A 13,949-nucleotide genomic window follows, 5' to 3' on the forward strand; every position below is an offset into this window, starting at 1 on the left:
CTGGAGAGGCATCCCAATTGCCCTGCAAAGCCTCCAGGAGAATCCCGAGTTGTCCCTCGCAACTAGGCAGGAGTCCTGACATGGCTGAACACACACGTGTGTGGAAGGGCCATCCAGGTCGTAACTCGAGAATATACCCCAGGTTCCCGCCGCAACTCGAGAAAAACCATGAGACTTCCCCCTCGCCGCGAGATGAGGCCCGATTCCCCTGCACTGCGTGCAGAGCAGTTCCGTGTTGCACATCACACATGAAAGGAGCCTTGATTTCCTTCATGGCACTCCAGAGAAACCCCAAGAACACTGTTTCAAGGCTAGAGGGATCCTGAGGTCACTGTAGCAACACGAAAGAGCTCCGTGGACCAAGAATCAACACGAGATGAGAGGTTAGTCCCTGGCTTCGACTCCTGAGGAATACCACCTTACCACAAGCACCTCAAGAGGAGGCTTCTCTCAGCTCTAGGTATGTGAGAGGGATCCTGAGTTTGCGGCCTCAAGTGGAATGGACACCGCGATGCCCTGACTCGAAATAAGGCCGGATATCCCTGCAGTGACTTGAATGCAGGCTCGTCTTGCATCTCCCAAGAAGAAAGGATGTCTGAATCCCCTGTGGAGACCACAGAGAAACACCTAGTTCCCCACCTCATCGCGACCGGAGGCCTCACATCCTTTGAAAACTCCAGAGGTACGCGGAGATCAGTGCCTCCAAAGGAGACGATGCCTGACTCCTCGTGAAACTTGATAGGAGTCCCAGGATTCTTTTGGCACGTGGAAAGGGACCCTTGGTCTCCCGCCTCAGCTGGAGAGGCGTTCCAATTGCCCTGCCAAGCCTCGAGGAGAATCCCGAGTTGTCCCTCGCAACTAGGCAGGAGTCCTGACGTGGCTGAACAAACACGTGGGTGGAAGGGCCATCCCCGTCGTAACTCGAGAATATACCCCAGGTTCCCGCCGCAACTCGAGAAAAACCATGAGACTTCCCCCTCGATGCGAGATGAGGCCCGATTCCCCTGTACTGCGTGCAGAGCAATTCCGTCTTGCACATCACACATGAAAGGAGCCTTGATTTCCTTGATGGCACTCCAGAGAAACCCCAAGAACACTGTTTCAAGGATAGAGGGATCCTGAGGTCACTGTAGGAACACGAAAGAACTCTGTGGACCAAAAATCAACTCGAAAAGAGAGGTTAGTCCCTGGATTCGTCTCCAGAGGAATACCACCTTACCACAAGCACCTCAAGAGGAGGCTTCTCTCAGCTCTAGGTATGTGAGAGGGACCCTGAGTTTGCGGCCTCAAGTGGAATGGACACCGCGATGCCCTGACTCGAAATAAGGCCGGTTATCCCTACAGTGACTTCAATGCAGGCTCGTCTTGCATCTCCCAGGACGAAAGGATGTCTGAATCCCCTGTGGAAAGCACAGAGAAAGACTTAGTTCCCCACCTCATCGCGACCGATAGCCTCACATCCTTTGAAAACTCCAGAGGTACGCGGAGATCAGTGCCTCAAAAGGAGACGATGCCTGACTCCTCGTGAAACTTGATAGGAGTCCCAGGATATCTGTGGCACTTGGAAAGGGACACTTGGTCTCCCGCCTCAGCTGGAGAGGCGTCCCAATTGCCCTGCCAAGCCTCGAGGAGGATCCAGAGTTGTCCCTTGCAACTAGGCAGGAGTCCTGACGTCGCTGAAGAAACACGTGGGTGGAAGGGCCATCCCCGTCGTAACTCGAGAATATACCCCAGGTTCCCGCCGCAACTCGAGAAAAACCATGAGACTTTCCCCTCGCCGCGAGATGAGGCCCGATTCCCCTGCACTGCGTGCAGAGCAATTCCGTCTTGCACATCACACATGAAAGGAGCCTTGATTTCCTTCATGGCACTTCAGAGAAACGCCAAGAACACTGTTTCAAGGCTAGAGGGATCCTGAGGTCACTGTAGCAACACGAAAGAGCTCCGGGGGCCAAAAATCAACTCGAGATGAGAGGTTAGTCCCTGGCTTCGACTCCAGAGGAATACCACCTTATCACAAGCACGTCAAGGGGAGGCTTCTCTCAGCTCTAGGTATGTGAGAGGGACCCTGAGTTTGCGGCCTCAAGTGGAATGGACACCGCAATGCCCTGACTCAAAATAAGGCCGGATATCCCTGCTTTGACATAAATGCAGGCTCGTCTTGCATCTCCCAAGACGAAAGGATGTCTGAATCCTCTGTGGAGACCACAGAGAAAGACCTAGTTCCCCACCACATCACGACCGGAGGCCTCACATCCTTTGAAAACTCCAGAGGTACGCGGAGATCAGTGCCTCCAAAGGAAACGATGCCTGACTCCTCATGAAACTTGATAGGAGTCCCAGGATTCCTGTGGTACGTGGAAAGGGACCCTTGGTCTCCCGCCTCAGCTGGAGAGGCGTCCCAATTGCCCTGCCAAGCCTCGAGGAGAATCCCGAGTTGTCCCTTGCAACTAGGCAGGAGTCCTGACGTCGCTGAACAAACACGTGTGTGGAAGGGCCATCCCCGTCGTAACTCGAGAATATACCCCAGGTTCCCGCCGCAACTCGAGAAAAACCATGAGACTTCCCCCTCGCCGCAAAATGAGGCCCGATATCCTGCACTGCGTGCAGAGCAATTCCGTGTTGCACATCACACATGAAAGGAGCCTTGATTTCCTTGATGGCACTCCAGAGAAACCCCAAGAACACTGATTCCATACTAGAGGGATCCTGAGGTCACTGTAGCAACACGAAAGAGCTCCGTGGACCAAAAATCAACTCGAGATGAGTGGTTAGTCCCCGTCTTCGACTCCAGAGGAATATCACCTTACCACAAGCACCTCAAGAGGAGGCTTCTCTCAGCTCTATGTATGTGAGAGGGACCCTGATTTTGCGGCCTCAAGTGGAATGGACACCGCGATTCCCTGACGCGAAATAAGGCCGGATATCCCTGCAGTGACTTGAATGCAGGCTCGTCTTGCATCTCCCAAGATGAAAGGATGTCTGAATCCCCTGTGGAGACCACAGAGAAAGACCTATTTCCCCACCTCATCGCGACCGGAGGCCTCACATCGTTTGAAAATTCCAAAGGTACGCGGAGATCAGTGGTTTCAATGGAGACGATGCCTGACTCCTCGTGAAACTTGATAGGAGGCCCAGGATTCCTGTGGCACGTGGAAACGGACCCTTGGTCTACCGCCTCAGATGGAGAGGCGTCCCAATTGCCCTGCCAAGCCTCGAGGAGAATCCCGAGTTGTCCCTCGCAACTAGGCAGGAGTCCATACGTGGCTGAACAAACACGTGGGTGGAAGCCCATCCCCGTCATAACTCGAGAATATACCCCAGGTTCCCGCCGCAACTCGAGAAAAACCAGGAGACTTCCCCCTCGCCGCGAGATGAGGCTCGATTCTCCTGCACTGCATGCAGAGCAATTTCGTGTTGCACATCAAACATGAAAGGAGCCTTGATTTTCTTGATGGCACTCTAGAGAAAACCCAAGAACACTGTTTCAAGGCCAGAGGGATCCTGAGGTCACTGTAGCAACACGAAAGAGCTCCGTGGACCAAGAATCAACTCGAGATGGGAGGTTAGTCCCTGGCTTCGACTCCAGAGGAATACCACCATACCACAAGCACCTCAAGAGGAGGCTTCTCTCAGCTCTAGGTATGTGAGAGGGAACCTGAGTTTGTGGCCTCAAGTGGAATGGACACTGCGATGCCTTGACTCAAAATAAGGCAGGATATCCCTGCAGTGACTTGAATGCAGGCTCGTCTTGCAACTCCCAAGACGAAAGGATGTCTGAATCCCCTGTGGAGACCACAGAGAAAGACCTAGTTCCCCACCTCATCGCGACCGGAGGCCTCACATCCTTTGAAAACTCCAGAGGTACACGGAGATCAGTGCCTCCAAAGGAGACGATGCCTGACTCCTCGTGAAACTTGATAGGAGTCCCAGGATTCCTGTGGCACGTGGAAAGGGACTCTTGGTCTCCCGCCTCAGCTGGAGAGGCGTCCCAATTGCCCTGCCAAGCCTCGAGGAGAATCCCGAGTTGTCCCTCGCAACTAGGCAGGAGTCCTGACGTCGCTGAACAAACACGTGGATGGAGGGGCCATCCCTGTCTTAACTCGAGAATATAACCCAGGTTCCCGCCGCAACTTGAGAAAAACCATGAGACTTCCCCCTCGCCGCGAGATGAGGCCCGATTCCCCTGCACTGCGTGCAGAGCAATTCCGTGTTGCACATCACACTTGAAAGGAGCCTTGATTTCCTTGATGGCACTCCAGAGAAACCCAAAGAACACTGTTTCAAGTCTAGAGGGATCCTGAGGTCACTGTAGCAACACAAAAGAGCTCCGTGGACCAAGAATCAACTCGAGATGAGAGGTTAGTCCCTGGCTTCGACTCCAGAGGAATACCACCTTACCACAAGCACCTCAAGAGGAGGCTTCTCTCAGCTCTAGGTATGTGAGAGGGACCCTGAGTTTGCGGCCTCAAGTGGAATGGACACTGCGATGCCTTGACTCAAAATAAGGCCGGATATCCCTGCAGTGACTTGAATGCAGGCTCGTCTTGCATCTCCCAAGACGAAAGGATGTCTGAATCCTCTGTGGAGACCACAGAGAAAGACCTAGTTCCCCACCACATCACGACCGGAGGCCTCACATCCTTTGAAAACTCCAGAGGTACGCGGAGATCAGTGCCTCCAAAGGAAACGATGCCTGACTCCTCATGAAACTTGATAGGAGTCCCAGGATTCCTGTGGTACGTGGAAAGGGACCCTTGGTCTCCCGCCTCAGCTGGAGAGGCGTCCCAATTGCCCTGCCAAGCCTCGAGGAGAATCCCGAGTTGTCCCTTGCAACTAGGCAGGAGTCCTGACGTCGCTGAACAAACACGTGTGTGGAAGGGCCATCCCCGTCGTAACTCGAGAATATACCCCAGGTTCCCGCCGCAACTCGAGAAAAACCATGAGACTTCCCCCTCGCCGCAAAATGAGGCCCGATATCCTGCACTGCGTGCAGAGCAATTCCGTGTTGCACATCACACATGAAAGGAGCCTTGATTTCCTTGATGGCACTCCAGAGAAACCCCAAGAACACTGATTCCATACTAGAGGGATCCTGAGGTCACTGTAGCAACACGAAAGAGCTCCGTGGACCAAAAATCAACTCGAGATGAGTGGTTAGTCCCCGTCTTCGACTCCAGAGGAATATCACCTTACCACAAGCACCTCAAGAGGAGGCTTCTCTCAGCTCTATGTATGTGAGAGGGACCCTGATTTTGCGGCCTCAAGTGGAATGGACACCGCGATTCCCTGACGCGAAATAAGGCCGGATATCCCTGCAGTGACTTGAATGCAGGCTCGTCTTGCATCTCCCAAGATGAAAGGATGTCTGAATCCCCTGTGGAGACCACAGAGAAAGACCTATTTCCCCACCTCATCGCGACCGGAGGCCTCACATCGTTTGAAAATTCCAAAGGTACGCGGAGATCAGTGGTTTCAATGGAGACGATGCCTGACTCCTCGTGAAACTTGATAGGAGTCCCAGGATTCCTGTGGCACGTGGAAACGGACCCTTGGTCTACCGCCTCAGATGGAGAGGCGTCCCAATTGCCCTGCCAAGCCTCGAGGAGAATCCCGAGTTGTCCCTCGCAACTAGGCAGGAGTCCATACGTGGCTGAACAAACACGTGGGTGGAAGCCCATCCCCGTCATAACTCGAGAATATACCCCAGGTTCCCGCCGCAACTCGAGAAAAACCAGGAGACTTCCCCCTCGCCGCGAGATGAGGCTCGATTCTCCTGCACTGCATGCAGAGCAATTTCGTGTTGCACATCAAACATGAAAGGAGCCTTGATTTTCTTGATGGCACTCTAGAGAAAACCCAAGAACACTGTTTCAAGGCCAGAGGGATCCTGAGGTCACTGTAGCAACACGAAAGAGCTCCGTGGACCAAGAATCAACTCGAGATGGGAGGTTAGTCCCTGGCTTCGACTCCAGAGGAATACCACCATACCACAAGCACCTCAAGAGGAGGCTTCTCTCAGCTCTAGGTATGTGAGAGGGAACCTGAGTTTGTGGCCTCAAGTGGAATGGACACTGCGATGCCTTGACTCAAAATAAGGCAGGATATCCCTGCAGTGACTTGAATGCAGGCTCGTCTTGCAACTCCCAAGACGAAAGGATGTCTGAATCCCCTGTGGAGACCACAGAGAAAGACCTAGTTCCCCACCTCATCGCGACCGGAGGCCTCACATCCTTTGAAAACTCCAGAGGTACACGGAGATCAGTGCCTCCAAAGGAGACGATGCCTGACTCCTCGTGAAACTTGATAGGAGTCCCAGGATTCCTGTGGCACGTGGAAAGGGACTCTTGGTCTCCCGCCTCAGCTGGAGAGGCGTCCCAATTGCCCTGCCAAGCCTCGAGGAGAATCCCGAGTTGTCCCTCGCAACTAGGCAGGAGTCCTGACGTCGCTGAACAAACACGTGGATGGAGGGGCCATCCCTGTCTTAACTCGAGAATATAACCCAGGTTCCCGCCGCAACTTGAGAAAAACCATGAGACTTCCCCCTCGCCGCGAGATGAGGCCCGATTCCCCTGCACTGCGTGCAGAGCAATTCCGTGTTGCACATCACACTTGAAAGGAGCCTTGATTTCCTTGATGGCACTCCAGAGAAACCCAAAGAACACTGTTTCAAGTCTAGAGGGATCCTGAGGTCACTGTAGCAACACAAAAGAGCTCCGTGGACCAAGAATCAACTCGAGATGAGAGGTTAGTCCCTGGCTTCGACTCCAGAGGAATACCACCTTACCACAAGCACCTCAAGAGGAGGCTTCTCTCAGCTCTAGGTATGTGAGAGGGACCCTGAGTTTGCGGCCTCAAGTGGAATGGACACTGCGATGCCTTGACTCAAAATAAGGCCGGATATCCCTGCAGTGACTTGAATGCAGGCTCGTCTTGCATCTCCCAAGACGAAAGGATGTCTGAATCCCCTGTGGAGACCACAGAGAAAGACCTAGTTCCCCACCACATCACGACCGGAGGCCTCACATCCTTTGAAAACTCCAGAGGTACGCGGAGATCAGTGCCTCCAAAGGAAACAATGCCTGACTCCTCATGAAACTTGATAGGAGTCCCAGGATTCCTGTGGTACGTGGAAAGGGACCCTTGGTCTCCCGCCTCAGCTGGAGAGGCGTCCCAATTGCCCTGCCAAGCCTCGAGGAGAATCCCGAGTTGTCCCTTGCAACTAGGCAGGAGTCCTGACGTCGCTGAACAAACACGTGTGTGGAAGGGCCATCCCCGTCGTAACTCAAGAATATACCCCAGGTTCCCACCGTAACTCGATAAAAACCATGAGACTTCCCCCTCGCCGCAAAATGAGGCCCGATATCCTGCACTGCGTGCAGAGCAATTCCGTGTTGCACATCACACATGAAAGGAGCCTTGATTTCCTTGATGGCACTCCAGAGAAACCCCAAGAACACTGATTCCATACTAGAGGGATCCTGAGGTCACTGTAGCAACACGAAAGAGCTCCGTGGACCAAAAATCAACTCGAGATGAGTGGTTAGTCCCCGTCTTCGACTCCAGAGGAATATCACCTTACCACAAGCACCTCAAGAGGAGGCTTCTCTCAGCTCTATGTATGTGAGAGGGACCCTGATTTTGCGGCCTCAAGTGGAATGGACACCGCGATGCCCTGACTCGAAATAAGGCCGGATATCCCTGCAGTGACTTGAATGCAGGCTCGTCTTGCATCTCCCAAGATGAAAGGATGTCTGAATCCCCTGTGGAGACCACAGAGAAAGACCTATTTCCCCACCTCATCGCGACCGGAGGCCTCACATCGTTTGAAAACTCCAAAGGTACGCGGAGATCAGTGGTTTCAATGGAGACGATGCCTGACTCCTCGTGAAACTTGATAGGAGTCCCAGGATTCCTGTGGCACGTGGAAATGGACCCTTGGTCTACCGCCTCAGATGGAGAGGCGTCCCAATTGCCCTGCCAAGCCTCGAGGAGAATCCCGAGTTGTCCCTCGCAACTAGGCAGGAGTCCATACGTGGCTGAACAAACACGTGGGTGGAAGCCCATCCCCGTCATATCTCGAGAATATACCCCAGGTTCCCGCCGCAACTCGAGAAAAACCAGGAGACTTCCCCCTCGCCGCGAGATGAGGCTCGATTCTCCTGCACTGCATGCAGAGCAATTTCGTGTTGCACATCAAACATGAAAGGAGCCTTGATTTTCTTGATGGCACTCTAGAGAAAACCCAAGAACACTGTTTCAAGGCCAGAGGGATCCTGAGGTCACTGTAGCAACACGAAAGAGCTCCGTGGACCAAGAATCAACTCGAGATGGGAGCTTAGTCCCTGGCTTCGACTCCAGAGGAATACCACCTTACCACAAGCACCTCAAGAGGAGGCTTCTCTCAGCTCTAGGTATGTGAGAGGGAACCTGAGTTTGCGGCCTCAAGTGGAATGGACACCGCGATGCCCTGACGCGAAATAAGGCTGGATATCCCTGCAGTGACTTGAATGCAGGCACGTCTTGCATCTCCCAAGATGAAAGGATGTCTGAATCCCCTGTGGAGACCACAGAGAAAGACCTAGTTCCCCACCTCATCGCGACCGGAGGCCTCACATCCTTTGAAAACTCCAGAGGTACGCGGAGATCAGTGCCTCCAAAGGAGACGATGCCTGAGTCCTCGTGAAACTTGATAGGAGTCCCAGGATTCCTGTGGCACGTGGAAAGGGACCCTTGGTCTCCCGCCTCAGCTGGAGAGGCGTCCCAATTGACTTGCCAAGCCTCGAGAAGAATCCCCAGTTGTGTCTTGCACCTAGGCAAGAGTCCTGACGTGGCTGAACAAACACGTGTGTGGAAGGGCCATCCCCGTCGTAACTCGAGAATATACCCCAGGTTCCCGCCGCAACTCGAGAAAAACCATGAGACTTCCCCCTCGATGCGAGATGAGGCCCGATTCCCCTGTACTGCGTGCAGAGCAATTCCGTCTTGCACATCACACATGAAAGGAGCCTTGATTTCCTTGATGGCACTCCAGAGAAACCCCAAGAACACTGTTTCAAGGCTAGAGGGATCCTGAGGTCACTGTAGCAACACGAAAGAACTCTCTGGACCAAAAATCAACTCGAAAAGAGAGGTTAGTCCCTGGATTCGTCTCCAGAGGAATACCACCTTACCACAAGCACCTCAAGAGGAGGCTTCTCTCAGCTCTAGGTATGTGAGAGGGACCCTGAGTTTGCCGCCTCAAGTGGAATGGACACCGCGATGCCCTGACTCGAAATAAGGCCGGATATCCCTGCAGTGACTTCAATGCAGGCTCGTCTTGCATCTCCCAGGACGAAAGGATGTCTGAATCCCCTTTGGAAAGCACAGAGAAAGACTTAGTTCCCCACCTCATCGCGACCGATAGCCTCACATCCTTTGAAAACTCCAGAGGTATGCGGAGATCAGTGCCTCCAAAGGAGACGATGCCTGACTCCTCGTGAAACTTGATAGGAGTCCCAGGATTCCTCTGGCATTTGGAAAGGGACACTTGGTCTCCCGCCTCAGGTGGAGAGGCGTCCCAATTGCCCTGTCAAGCCTCGAGGAGAATCCAGAGTTGTCCCTCGCAACTAGGCAGGAGTCCTGACGTCGCTGAAGAAACACGTGGGTGGAAGGGCCATCCCCGTCGTAACTCGAGAATATACCCCAGGTTCCCGCCGCAACTCGAGAAAAACCATGAGACTTCCCCCTCGCCGCGAGATGAGGCCCGATTCCCCTGCACTGCGTGCAGAGCAATTCCGTGTTGCACATCACACATGAAAGGAGCCTTGATTTCCTTGATGGCACTCCAGAGAAACCCCAAGAACACTGTTTCAAGGCTAGAGGGATCCTGAGGTCACTGTAGCAACACGAAAGAGCTCCGTGGGCCAAAAATCAACTCGAGATGAGAGGTTAGTCCCTGGCTTCGACTCCAGAGGAATACCACCTTACCACAAGCACCTCAAGAGGAGGCTTCTCTCAGCTCTAGGTATGTGAGAGGGACCCTGATTTTGCGGCCTCAAGTGGAATGGACACCGCGATGCCCTGACGCGAAATAAGGCTTGATATCCCTGCAGTGACTTGAATGCAGGCTCGTCTTGCATCTCCCAAGAAGAAAGGATGTCTGAATCCCCTGTGGAGACCACAGAGAAAGACCTAGTTCCCCACCTCATCGCGACCGGAGGCCTCACATCCTTTGAAAACTCCAGAGGTACGCGGAGATCAGTGCCTCCAAAGGAGACGATGCCTGCCTGACTCCTCGTGAAACTTGATAGGAGTCCCAGGATTCCTGTGGCACGTGGAAAGGGACTCTTGGTCTCCCGCCTCAGCTGGAGAGGCGTCCCAATTGCCCTGCCAAGCCTCGAGGAGAATCCCGAGTTGTCCCTTGCAACTAGGCAGGAGTCCTGACGTCGCTGAACAAACACGTGTGTGGAAGGGCCATCCCCGTCGTAACTCAAGAATATACCCCAGGTTCCCACCGTAACTCGATAAAAACCATGAGACTTCCCCCTCGCCGCAAAATGAGGCCCGATATCCTGCACTGCGTGCAGAGCAATTCCGTGTTGCACATCACACATGAAAGGAGCCTTGATTTCCTTGATGGCACTCCAGAGAAACCCCAAGAACACTGATTCCATACTAGAGGGATCCTGAGGTCACTGTAGCAACACGAAAGAGCTCCGTGGACCAAAAATCAACTCGAGATGAGTGGTTAGTCCCCGTCTTCGACTCCAGAGGAATATCACCTTACCACAAGCACCTCAAGAGGAGGCTTCTCTCAGCTCTATGTATGTGAGAGGGACCCTGATTTTGCGGCCTCAAGTGGAATGGACACCGCGATGCCCTGACTCGAAATAAGGCCGGATATCCCTGCAGTGACTTGAATGCAGGCTCGTCTTGCATCTCCCAAGATGAAAGGATGTCTGAATCCCCTGTGGAGACCACAGAGAAAGACCTATTTCCCCACCTCATCGCGACCGGAGGCCTCACATCGTTTGAAAACTCCAAAGGTACGCGGAGATCAGTGGTTTCAATGGAGACGATGCCTGACTCCTCGTGAAACTTGATAGGAGTCCCAGGATTCCTGTGGCACGTGGAAATGGACCCTTGGTCTACCGCCTCAGATGGAGAGGCGTCCCAATTGCCCTGCCAAGCCTCGAGGAGAATCCCGAGTTGTCCCTCGCAACTAGGCAGGAGTCCATACGTGGCTGAACAAACACGTGGGTGGAAGCCCATCCCCGTCATATCTCGAGAATATACCCCAGGTTCCCGCCGCAACTCGAGAAAAACCAGGAGACTTCCCCCTCGCCGCGAGATGAGGCTCGATTCTCCTGCACTGCATGCAGAGCAATTTCGTGTTGCACATCAAACATGAAAGGAGCCTTGATTTTCTTGATGGCACTCTAGAGAAAACCCAAGAACACTGTTTCAAGGCCAGAGGGATCCTGAGGTCACTGTAGCAACACGAAAGAGCTCCGTGGACCAAGAATCAACTCGAGATGGGAGCTTAGTCCCTGGCTTCGACTCCAGAGGAATACCACCTTACCACAAGCACCTCAAGAGGAGGCTTCTCTCAGCTCTAGGTATGTGAGAGGGAACCTGAGTTTGCGGCCTCAAGTGGAATGGACACCGCGATGCCCTGACGCGAAATAAGGCTGGATATCCCTGCAGTGACTTGAATGCAGGCACGTCTTGCATCTCCCAAGATGAAAGGATGTCTGAATCCCCTGTGGAGACCACAGAGAAAGACCTAGTTCCCCACCTCATCGCGACCGGAGGCCTCACATCCTTTGAAAACTCCAGAGGTACGCGGAGATCAGTGCCTCCAAAGGAGACGATGCCTGATTCCTCGTGAAACTTGATAGGAGTCCCAGGATTCCTGTGGCACGTGGAAAGGGACCCTTGGTCTCCCGCCTCAGCTGGAGAGGCGTCCCAATTGACTTGCCAAGCCTCGAGAAGAATCCCCAGTTGTGTCTTGCACCTAGGCAAGAGTCCTGACGTGGCTGAACAAACACGTGTGTGGAAGGGCCATCCCCGTCGTAACTCGAGAATATACCCCAGGTTCCCTCCGCAACTCGAGAAAAACCATGAGACTTCCCCCTCGATGCGAGATGAGGCCCGATTCCCCTGTACTGCGTGCAGAGCAATTCCGTCTTGCACATCACACATGAAAGGAGCCTTGATTTCCTTGATGGCACTCCAGAGAAACCCCAAGAACACTGTTTCAAGGCTAGAGGGATCCTGAGGTCACTGTAGCAACACGAAAGAACTCTGTGGACCAAAAATCAACTCGAAAAGAGAGGTTAGTCCCTGGATTCGTCTCCAGAGGAATACCACCTTACCACAAGCACCTCAAGAGGAGGCTTCTCTCAGCTCTAGGTATGTGAGAGGGACCCTGAGTTTGCGGCCTCAAGTGGAATGGACACCGCGATGCCCTGACGCGAAATAAGGCTGGATATCCCTGCAGTGACTTGAATGCAGGCTCGTCTTGCATCTGCCAAGATGAAAGGATGTCTGAATCCCCTGTGGAGACCACAGAGAAAGAACTAGTTCCCCACCTCATCGCGACCGGAGGCCTCACATCCTTTGAAAACTCCAGAGGTATGCGGAGATCAGTGCCTCCAAAGGAGACGATGCCTGAATCCTCGTGAAACTTGATAGGAGTCCCAGGATTCCTGTGGCACGTGGAAAGGGACACTTGGTCTCCCGCCTCAGCTGGAGAGGCGTCCCAATTGCCTTGCCAAGCCTCGAGGAGAATCCCGAGTTGTGTCTCGCAACTAGGCAAGAGTCCTGACGTGGCTGAACACACACGTGTGTGGAAGGGCCATCCCCGTCGTAACTCGAGAATATACCCCAGGTTACCGCCGCAACTCGAGAAAAACCATGAGACTTCCCCCTCGCCGCGAGATGAGGCCCGATTCCCCTGCACTTCATGCAGAGCAATTCTGTGTTGCACATCACACATGAAAGGAGCCTTGATTTCCTTCATGGCACTCCAGAGAAACCCCAAGAACACTGTTTCAAGGCTAGAAGGATCCTGAGGTCACTGTAGCAACACGAAAGAGCTCCGTGGACCAAAAATCAACTCGAGATGAGAGGTTAGTCCCTGGCTTCGACTCCAGAGGAATACCACCTTACCACAAGCACCTCAAAAGGAGGCTTCTCTCAGCTCTAGGTATGTGAGAGGGACCCTGAGTTTGCGGACTCAAGTGGAATGGACACCACGATGCCCTGACTCGAAATAAGGCCGGATATCCCTGCAGTGACTGGAATGCAGGCTCGTCTTGCATCTCCCAAGACGAAAGGGTGTCTGAATCCGCTGTGGAGACAACAGAGAAAGACCTAGTTCCCCACCTCATCGCGACAGGAGGCCTCAAATCCTTTGAAATCTCCAGAGGTACGCGGAGATCAGTGCCTCCAAAGGAGACGATGCCTGACTCCTCGTGAAACTTGATAGGAGTCCCAGGATTCCTGTGGCACTTGGAAAGGGACACTTGGTCTCCCGCCTCACCTGGAGAGGCGTCCCAATTGCCCTGCCAAGCCTCGAGGAGAATCCCGAGTTGTCCCTCGCAACTAGGCAGGAGTCCTGACGTGGCTGAACAAACACGTGGGTGGAAGGGCCATCCCCGTCGTAACTCGAGAATATACCCCAGGTTCCCGCCGCAACTCGAGAAAAACCATGAGACTTCCCCCTCGATGCGAGATGAGGCCCGATTCCCCTGTACTGCGTGCAGAGCAATTCCGTCTTGCACATCACACATGAAAGGAGCCTTGATTTCCTTGATGGCACTCCAGAGAAACCCCAAGAACACTGTTTCAAGGATAGAGGGATCCTGAGGTCACTGTAGCAACACGAAAGAACTCTGTGGACCAAAAATCTACTTGAAAAGAGAGGTTAGTCCCTGGATTCGTCTCCAGAGGAATACCACCTT

The sequence above is a fragment of the Cervus elaphus genome, chromosome 19 (genome assembly GCF_910594005.1).
Source record: "Cervus elaphus chromosome 19, mCerEla1.1, whole genome shotgun sequence".
In the NCBI taxonomy this organism is placed as follows: domain Eukaryota; kingdom Metazoa; phylum Chordata; class Mammalia; order Artiodactyla; family Cervidae; genus Cervus; species Cervus elaphus.